Genomic DNA, 9,745 nt, shown 5'->3' with positions numbered 1-9,745 from the left:
TTAAATTTATATATGTATAATTTCTTGTACAATGAAAAGACATATTTTACTGCACTTTAAGGAACATGTTAGAAATATAGCTTTCTTTTTAGGCAGGTAACCCGTACATCATACTACTTAAACTCTCTTGAATCAACTCACTATTTTTACCCACAGTATGTTTCAACCCCCATTTTTCCCCATCTCTTCCAGACACTCTCTATTGCATTAAGTTCCACCCTACATGTTTTCTTTGAACATTTTGTTTGTGCTTTTATTTTATTCCCCTCATCATCTCCCACTGTATTCAGACTTTCTTTCTTTTCTTTTTTTTTTCTTTTGGACACTTGGGGCCAAGTATTCTTTGTCTAGGCACTGCATCTCTTTCCTCAGTAAAGTTCACCCTGCTGTTTTCATAGATTTAGTGAATGTCTTCCCTTCCCTCCTACAGTTTTCTATCTCCTCTCACACTGACTCCCTCTGCTCCTTCTTGCTCCATATGCTGCCTCTTCTCTTTTCCCTTTTTTCTGTAGATAGTAAGAGATCAGTAATACTGCTCATCTCCCTTCCTCTTGTCAGTACGTAATTATTTGCCTCAATAGAGTTGAAGGGTTTCAACCCTTTTTTCCCCCAGTGACTCATGATTTTTATTCCCATGTTGTGCCATGTTCCTTTCAATCAAAGCATTAACCTCAGCAGAACTGTCTGGCTTCTCTTCTATTTCCATTTTTTCATCTTTGCTCCTTTTCTTGAAGCTCGCAATATCTCTCACTACCTACAGTCTGCAACTTAATCTTTGCTAGGTTTATAATTGTATTAGGCTGGGTTCTCTAGAGAAGCAAAACCAGTAAAGTTTATAAACATATATAGAGAAAGAGAAAATAATCTTGGAAAGTGGTTCACACACTTATAGAAGTTGGCAAGTCCAAAGTTCTTGGATCAAATGTCAAGCTGGAGGCTTTTCCTGGCTCACACAGCTGCAGGGGCTGATGAGCTCAAGGTTGGCAGGCAGTATACTGGCTGTTGACTATAATGAATGATGAGTCCAAGATCTCCAGGCCAAATGGGGGAGTGTTCGCTCACAGTTGTAGGTAGCACAAAGGATCCTGATCCACAGAGGAGTGTCTCTTTTCCCAGGATATCCATAAATATATTGGAAGCAGGCCACAGCCCTAGGGAAACTCCCTTTCAATGGATTGGCTGCTGAAAACATATACATCTGATCCCATCATGGGAATAACCCACATTACAATTGCTTAAACCACACAGAATTGTGGTCCAGCAAAGTTGACACACAGCTCCAACAAACACAATATTGTAATTACTTTTCTTGTGGCTTACTATATGAGTAAAATATTTCTTAGATGGTTTACCACTCCACTACAGAGACCCAAAGTCAAATTTAAACTACACAAACATGCAGAGCTGATGTCAAGAGTTAGGAAAATACATGATGTAATAGTGTGTGGAACTCCAAGTCAGAAAGCCTGTGTTTAAGACTAATTTTACCACTAAGTCCTTGTTTTAATGGGATGATTTATTCAACCTCTCTTCAAAATACTGTAGTCAGATTGAGATCTTTTCTTGCATTCAGTTTTGCTGTATGAAAAACTACCCCAAACTCAGTATCATAAAACAGAAGCTCTATTATTTTTCTAATGGATTCTGGTGGGTTACAATTTTGGAAATGACACAGAAGAGCAGCTCTTCTCTGCACCATGATATCTAGGGCCTCAGTGGCTCAAAAAGCTAAAGGCCAGAAGAGAGAGAGTTTGGAGATCTACTTTCAAGATGGCTTCTTCACTCATGTCTAGTGGCCTCTCCATTTCCTCTAGACATAGCATGTCAGCTTAAGGGTCATTGGACTTCTTACATGGTAACTGGGGGATTCCAAAATGTGATGAGTCAGTCCAACAAAACAGAAGCTGCATGGCATTTTATTATTCTACCTTAGAAGTTAGAGAGAGCACCCTTGACTAGTCAAAGTAGTTGTAAGCTTGCTCCGACTCCAGGGCAGAAAATTAGACTTTGCTTCTTGATGGAGGTAGTTGTAAGGTCACATTAGAGAAAAGCATGAGAAATGGAGTTATTGTGGTCGCTATCTTAGAAAATATAATATGCTGCATCCCTGTATTTCCTTCTGGCTCTCTAAATTTGATTCTCAGCTACACTTAGACTATCAGTAGATAATCATTTAAAATGTAGCCTCTGCTCTCCAGAAGGAACTTGAGAAATATGGATAACAACTTTATATATATATAATATAGCAAGAAGACACAACAAAACCATTCTTGCTCAAACATTACATTTTAAAAATGTATTTGGAATTCAAAAATAAATAAATAAATAGATTATATTGAAGGTCAGAGTAGTCAAAGATAGCATCATAGAGAGGAAATAAATTTACTGACTACTAGCTACTCATATTCTTTCATTATGAGGATAGTCCAACAGTTCTCATAATAATCCTGACCAGTAAATGTAACAATCCTTGTTTTACTGATCATGAAGCTGAGTCTCAAAGAGGTAAAGGAAACTGCCCCAATGTCTCATGGCCATTTTCACCATTCTTGATAGCACATTAGAGGAGAAAGCACTAGAAAGAACTGGGTTTGAAGGTGTGCTTTCTGTCTGGGACTTGCCATAACTGAGACATATGGAGAGTCCATTCTTAGCTTAGGGAATGAAATAAATAAAACAAGAAGTGGGAATGATAAATTAGGAGGGTAGTAATGGTATAGTGGAGAGTTGCCTAGACTGCTCAAAGAGGAGTTACTTTTGGGTCACAGCAAATCATAAATTCTATTCACCCTAAGGGTAAAGTTACCCTACTTCATCAAAGAAAACAGAACATATGCCTACCTTGACATTTGCCATTTTCTCTGACAATTCCCAAATATAGACTGTCCAGTCTAATTCTCTTGTTAATCCCTTGCATCTAGGGGTATAAAGAACTGGTTTCTGGTCATTATCATATAAATTACTATTGAGGTTAAGCAATTCATATTTACAAAATACTTGGGAATAATTTAATGTCTTTACTCTCCATCCACAGAGAAGATATAGGTTCTGTTATAAATGAAGAAGCCAAAAGATAATGGGTAGAAGAGGAAAACTAAGCCAAAAGCACAAGCTCATTCTCCTTTCTGGCTCATCTTCACTCAGTACATTTTCTCTTCTTTTTTTTTTTTTTTGTTTTTTTTTGTTTTTTTTGTTTTTTAGAGAAAGGAAATTTATTGGTCTCTAAATGGCTCAGATTGCAAATAAATGAATCAGATAGTGGCACCAGCCTAAGATATGTGATGCATCTTTGTTAATTGGTGTAACAACACCTCAGTACCAACACATATTTTTTGATTCTCCTCTGTGAAGAGGGCCTACTTCATCTTTAGAGGACAAAAAAAAAAATAAAAACAAGGAGGAGAAAAGGGAGGGATAGTATTGGAGTATGAAGGATATTTAAATACTTGTTACCTGTCTGGGCAAATAGGGAAGGTCCTTTAATATAACAGAAGTCCCTGGCAAATGTCAGGGCAAGCACCACCTTGGATCTCTCTGTTGCCCTCATCAGCTCTAGAAAGCTCTTTTCCATTAGCATATCAACCCAGACCTAATTGTGGTCCTACAACACCTCTAGGTATGATTTCAGATGCTGGGATTAGTGTTATGTAATCCTCAGACTGCAACAGCTACTATACCTTAGGTTGACTTAGCATTCTCCATCTCTAGTATATGCATATCTCTTTCCAAGAGTATGAGGAACACATTTCAACCCATAATGTGTAAGTAACTGTTCATCAGCTAGAGCTGCTAGATCTATGGATAATGACCCTACCTAACTAAACAGATCAACCATAGTGCTTAATTGTCCAGGACCCAGATCTGGGGCCTTAACAATGATAAAGAAAACAATGACTGATGTTTAACAAGCACATACTAAGTCTGCTAAGACCTTCATATGTTCATCTCACTGAGTCTTCACAATAACCCTAACATGTACCTACTAATATCACTCCCATTTTATGAATGAGGAAAACTCAGGTTTCCAGAGGTGTCAAACATAGCTACCAGCAGAGTTAACATTTCAAACCTAGGCATCTTAAACTCATGCTCTTAACCCTATGCCAGTCTGCTTTGCAGACTGGAGACTATATAGCCCTCTGCCCAGATAAGGGTTGTTTCACCCAGGGGAAAAAAAAAAAAAAAAAAAATCCCTGAGTGAGGTGCTATGAGGAAGTCAAAGGACTAATACAAAGGGTTCCTGTTTTCTAGGCCTAGGTAGTGTTGAGATAAGATTTTCAAACAAGTCAGAATAAGTAAATAACAGCAGAAGACATAATCAATGTTACTAAGCAGTCCAACAGACCCTCAACATCCCAGAGTGATAGAAGCTACATCCAAGAATACCCAAATTCATAAATTCTCCTTCAGCATACAGTTTTCCTCATGAATTGCAGCTAAGCATAGCTTCATAAGTGGAATTGCCTCATATCTTATCAGAGTACAGACAGCCTGAGCAGATGGAGTTTGCTCAATCATCAAGTGACTCACTCATAAGGATTGAAATTCATCCTTCAGTACAGTTATTAATCCCCAATGGACCTTGGGAGCAATCTCAGATTCTAAATAGTTATATCTATGAATGATAATCTAGAAACTACCAAGGTTTAGTGAGCATGTTTAAGGCCAAAATGGAAGAGACAAATAATCAATGACAGAAAGTCAAAGATGAGACTTTATCAAGTCCCCTCCTGGATTATTTGCTCACTGTCTCATCTGCTTGCAAAACTCTAATATTTACACCTATATCTAAGGCTGAATTGTGGCCTTAGAGATGCTTTTTACCTTTCTTTCAGGCTTCAGGTCTCTTCATCTAAGGAGCTTGAGCTCCATCAAACCACACACAGAGCATTTTATAGTTTTCACCAAGGCTGGGCAGGAGGAACTCAGTTACTGTTAATTACAGATGCTTTCTGTCATAATGGACCAGATTTTCAAAAGAGTCTCAACTGTATAGTTCCCAAATGCCATGCACAAACCTGGTAATGGTCCATGTAAATTGAATACTTATTGAGTCTATGTGCATTCCGTTCCAGGGACTGCCTTTGAAAATTTAGGCCCATAATTCCAAAGCATTTGTAGCATCGTAATCTGTCATCATTAGCAACAATGCTTGACTTGGTGCTCAACATTCTTATTAACCACGCAATTATGAATGCAGACAATGTTTAATCACTTCTACAAAAATACAGCTGTGTTGTTGGGGAGCTGTCATTTACTTCTCATTAATGATTGATTTTTTTAACCATCTAGATTGTTTTCATGAGAACAGCAGATAAACTATAAAGAATTCATTACTGGTCATTAAGGAATATTAAAATGGAAAACCTTTACAAGATGTGTCCTGTCTTGCTGCATTCAGATGACTGAGCCTCTCTTGCCAACATGGAGGAAGAAACAAAAAATCATTCTTCCAGAACTCTGGCAATGAGATGGGCCTAAGGAGAGGTAGGGTGAGGAGTGAAATTAAGAAAAAAACATCTCTTTTTGCTGTAATAAAACATTGATTACATTTTACAACAGCAATAACTTACCCCAAACAATTACTTTCAGCTATTGTCCGGCTTGTTTAAGAGCTGACTGAGCTGTGGGGATCAATTGATTCAGTGCAGATTGTTAATAGTGGGCTATTTTGAAAACTTATAGCTGTTTCTCTATCGTTCCCATACACTGGAAGACACTAATTCCTTTCCCAAATTGCACACTTAAAGATGAGTCAAGGTACTATTTTATGGCCAACTTTCCTAACACCTCAGACACTGAGAACTGCTTCCTGCTCCATCAAATGTTTCCTGGCTATGGTGTCATAAAATGCACTTTACCATCATCTACCTACAAACATAATAAGTTTCAAAAATTATTAAGACATGAAGAAGATAAGATTTCCCAATGCCATGCCCTCTCTGGAGTTCCAGTTCCAATGCTCACTGCATCTACACTTGAGGTTTTTATATCCTCATGTCCAGTATCTTCTAGGAGAAGAAGGAAGAGGTTTATTTTTAATAAAGCACAACTCCTTTCTCTTCTATTCTGGCTCATTCTTAATCCAGGTCTTCTCTGAAACTTTTGCCTTTTTTCTTTTCAATAGTATTTTTTGTTTGTTTTTCCTAATAACAATATTTTTTTGTTTTGTTTTGTTTTGGACAATACAGAAAAGAAATCTAAAACTACTGGTTGATCTACATTGAAAAATAGCTGAGAAAACCACTAACATTTTTTAGTGGCTTCCAGTCTATTTCATATAGGCATTTTTTTATAGTTAAGAAACCTTGGACAAGTTACTAATGTTCTCTGTAGTCAATCTCCTTCTCTGCAAGATAGAGAAATAAAAGCATGAGGTAATTATGAGAACAAAAGGAATTAACATTTGAAAAATATTTAGAAAAGTGCCTGACACACAATAAGAACTATCCATTGTTTAGTCATCATCACTCTATGTATTGTTGAGTGGGAAATACTGATTATTAGGGGAATTCAAAAGGAAGGGAAAACATCATGGTTAAGTAGCAAAAATAAAAATCTTAAAATTCTCAGATAATATAGATGCTATGGGTCCAGGAACCATACTTTGAGAACCACTGCCTTGTGGTAGTATAATTGTAAAGAGAAAAATCAACTAGAAATAAGAAAAAAAACCTAATAAGGGATGGGGTTTTATTGGTATAATGAGTTCCAGCCTGGAAAAAGGTTTTGGGGAACTGTGAAAAGGGTATTGTGCTATAAAGAATGATGTGATGTGTGGAAATTATGACATATTAAGTGAAAGAGTTGTGAAATTCTGCTGACCTATCACTTCTCCAGCTGACTTTGATCTCAGCCATTGATATGTTGGTAAATCTTTTTGTTACATATGTATACTGTCATGCCCACAATACGCTCCCATCTTGCTTGGAAGGAAGGACTGACTAGAAATTGGAAACCCAGGCTTAGGGAAAGTAGATCCTGCAATAAAGACACAATTATGAGCTTGTGCCTGGATAAGCATTTAGGGCAATTGAGGCAGTCTGTTGCTCACCCTGACTTTGCCATCACCCTGAATTGTCCAGAAGATGGAGAAAAATAGACTGAAATATAAATATTTATGCATTTAAGAAAGTTGGTAATATACTACTACTATCATTTTATATTCAGCTTTTTTCTCTAAAATAGTATGAACATGTTCACTTTTCTTTAAAAAAAAATTAATCCATATTATGACATTCCATCATATAGATATACCATAATTTTTAACTAATTGTTTTGCTGGTTGTTTTCACTTTTACAAATTTTCTCTATTACAAATAACTCTGTACTTGTTTGTTAAATTCATCAATTATCTTTTATATATACCACCAAAAAATGTCTAGCTTGGAAGTGTGTACCATATCACTGCACCAGAGTCTGGTGATTATATAAAAATTCCAGAGTCATTGCATTGAGTTTACTAATGCCATCTACCCAACAAAAGTAAAAATTGCCAAACCAATTGCTTATTGCATAACACTTTAAAGAATTTGTTTCAAAGATGTTGAGGTACCAAAACTAACTCTATAAAGCAATGTGTCTATTTACACAGTAAAATTTAGTCAAAATATACTGATGTGTTGAATAAGTTTGCTGTGGTGTCTAATACATAAAAGAATAAGTAAATATTTTGAACCAATGGATGAATGCTGAAACATTAACTTATTAACATGTTCAGAAGTCACTTAATATTGGTTAAATTTCATAATAATGGAAAAGAAATGTTTTTTTAAAAAAATCATCTCTTTAGGTAATGTACATATTGCTGTACTCTATTTGGTTTTCATATCTATACTTTTGTCTCATTAAGCACAAATCAGTAAGTTACAATTAGCTTCATCTGAGTGATAACACATTTAGCCACCATATTGAAACCATCTGCGATAAAACTGTCAGCTCCAATGATTTCTTCATTTGGGCTTCTAGACTAATAAATCCTGAGTGATTAAAAAAAAAAAAAAGAAAGAAAGATTCTCTTTTATTCCACAATGCTACAAAAGGGTCATCACTTTATATTAAGTTTACTAACAAAATTGTTCCTAACTCTGGCTGCATGATCCAGACTATGGATGCCAGATCTCATCTCAGAATAGTTAATCAGTAGGGGTTGAATCCTGGTATCAGTAATTTTGATGAAGTCTCAGGTAATTCTAATGTACTACCACAGTTGAGAAATGCTTCTTTAGAAGACGTCTATGACCAACATAACTTAAAGCATCCTGTGACTTCAAGAAAAGGATAAAAAAACAAACTCACTGTTGTCAAGTTGATTCAACTCATAGCGACTTCTCCTTGGCTTTCTGAGGCAGTATCACTACAAAAGGAGATTGCCCAACCTTCCTTCTGAGGAATGGTTGGTGGGTTTGAACTGCTAGCCTTCTGGTTAGCAGTCATAGGCCTTAGGCACTATGCTACCAGAGCTCCTAAGAGAAGGATAGTCACCTCAAAAATTCCTCCAGGCATCGCTTTGCTGTGTGGAGACAAATCTGTAGTTCTTTCAGGTATTGATTAGCTCCTTCAGTACTAGAAGGAATATACCTCTCTGGAGGCCATCAATAAGTCCACTACAAACTTGTGAAATATCTGACAAAAAATGATGAAATACCAAACTTGGATAGTAATAGGTCAACTTAGCAACCAAATATAATTGGGAAAAATCAGAAGTATGGTAAAATATATTCTGGATTTTTAACATCTTTTCATGGTAACTGCTAAAATGGAAAAGTGAACATATTTGCAACCAAATTGACAACCTCCTTAAGTGGCAAGAGGAACTCCTCTAATCTCCTTTGGACCTATTATCTCTGAGGGTTTCTGTGATGTAAGTTATACCTTTTCCTATGGAAGGTCATCATCTCTGAAGCCATAATTTTCATCCCATAATTTTTCCCACAGAGAGTAAGAGAAACTAGCAGTCACAGCCTGATGAAATGCCATAATTAAACAAGTAGATGTGTCACAGGGAGGCAAGATGGTGTCCTGCTAACACACACTATACAATCCCTCTACAACAAAGAGCTTGAAAAAATGAGTGAAACAGATACAAATAATGATCCTGGAATTCTGAGCATCAAATGAGAAGAAAAATAATTAGATTGAGTGTTGATTAGAAAGAGAGATAAAGTAAGGTCAGTGAGCTGTGAGAGAGAAGAGGCCAGGACCAGGTGAAGCATAGCCATTTTGAATACAAAGACATCAGATGCAGGTGAGGAGATAAAAATAAATAAATAAAAGAATCCATACTGCAATAAAGAGACAGTATGAACAGATTGGGAGGGATTCAAGGAGGAGAATATTAACTCTCCACTAGTCAGCCACATCTATTACACTGACCCCCTCACTCAATGAACAAGCACCACCACCAGCTCCTACACCACTGAATCAATGACACATGGTGGACAACACCTAATCATGCCAACTTCAACTCCTTTCCACAATAAATAGAGACCTAACACCTACATTACCACCAGTTATTCCACCGATCCAGAGATAGCTGGGAAGTGTCCTAGTGTTGACAAGCTAACGGCCAAAGAAGCACACCTACCCCACACATCTGGATATATTGAAACAAAACAAAACAAAAAGCAAGGTGAAACTAATCAACACATATTCAACAAATAAAGACAACAACCACAAATTGTCTCAGAGACAACAGACAACTTCAGTTCAAACAGAGAAACAGAACATGATAGCAGAAGCAAGT

The sequence above is a fragment of the Orycteropus afer genome, unplaced genomic scaffold, assembly GCF_000298275.1.
Source record: "Orycteropus afer afer isolate SDZICR_OR568_19922 unplaced genomic scaffold, OryAfe1.0 scaffold00240, whole genome shotgun sequence".
In the NCBI taxonomy this organism is placed as follows: domain Eukaryota; kingdom Metazoa; phylum Chordata; class Mammalia; order Tubulidentata; family Orycteropodidae; genus Orycteropus; species Orycteropus afer.
Note: the sequence above shows the minus strand (reverse complement) of the source record.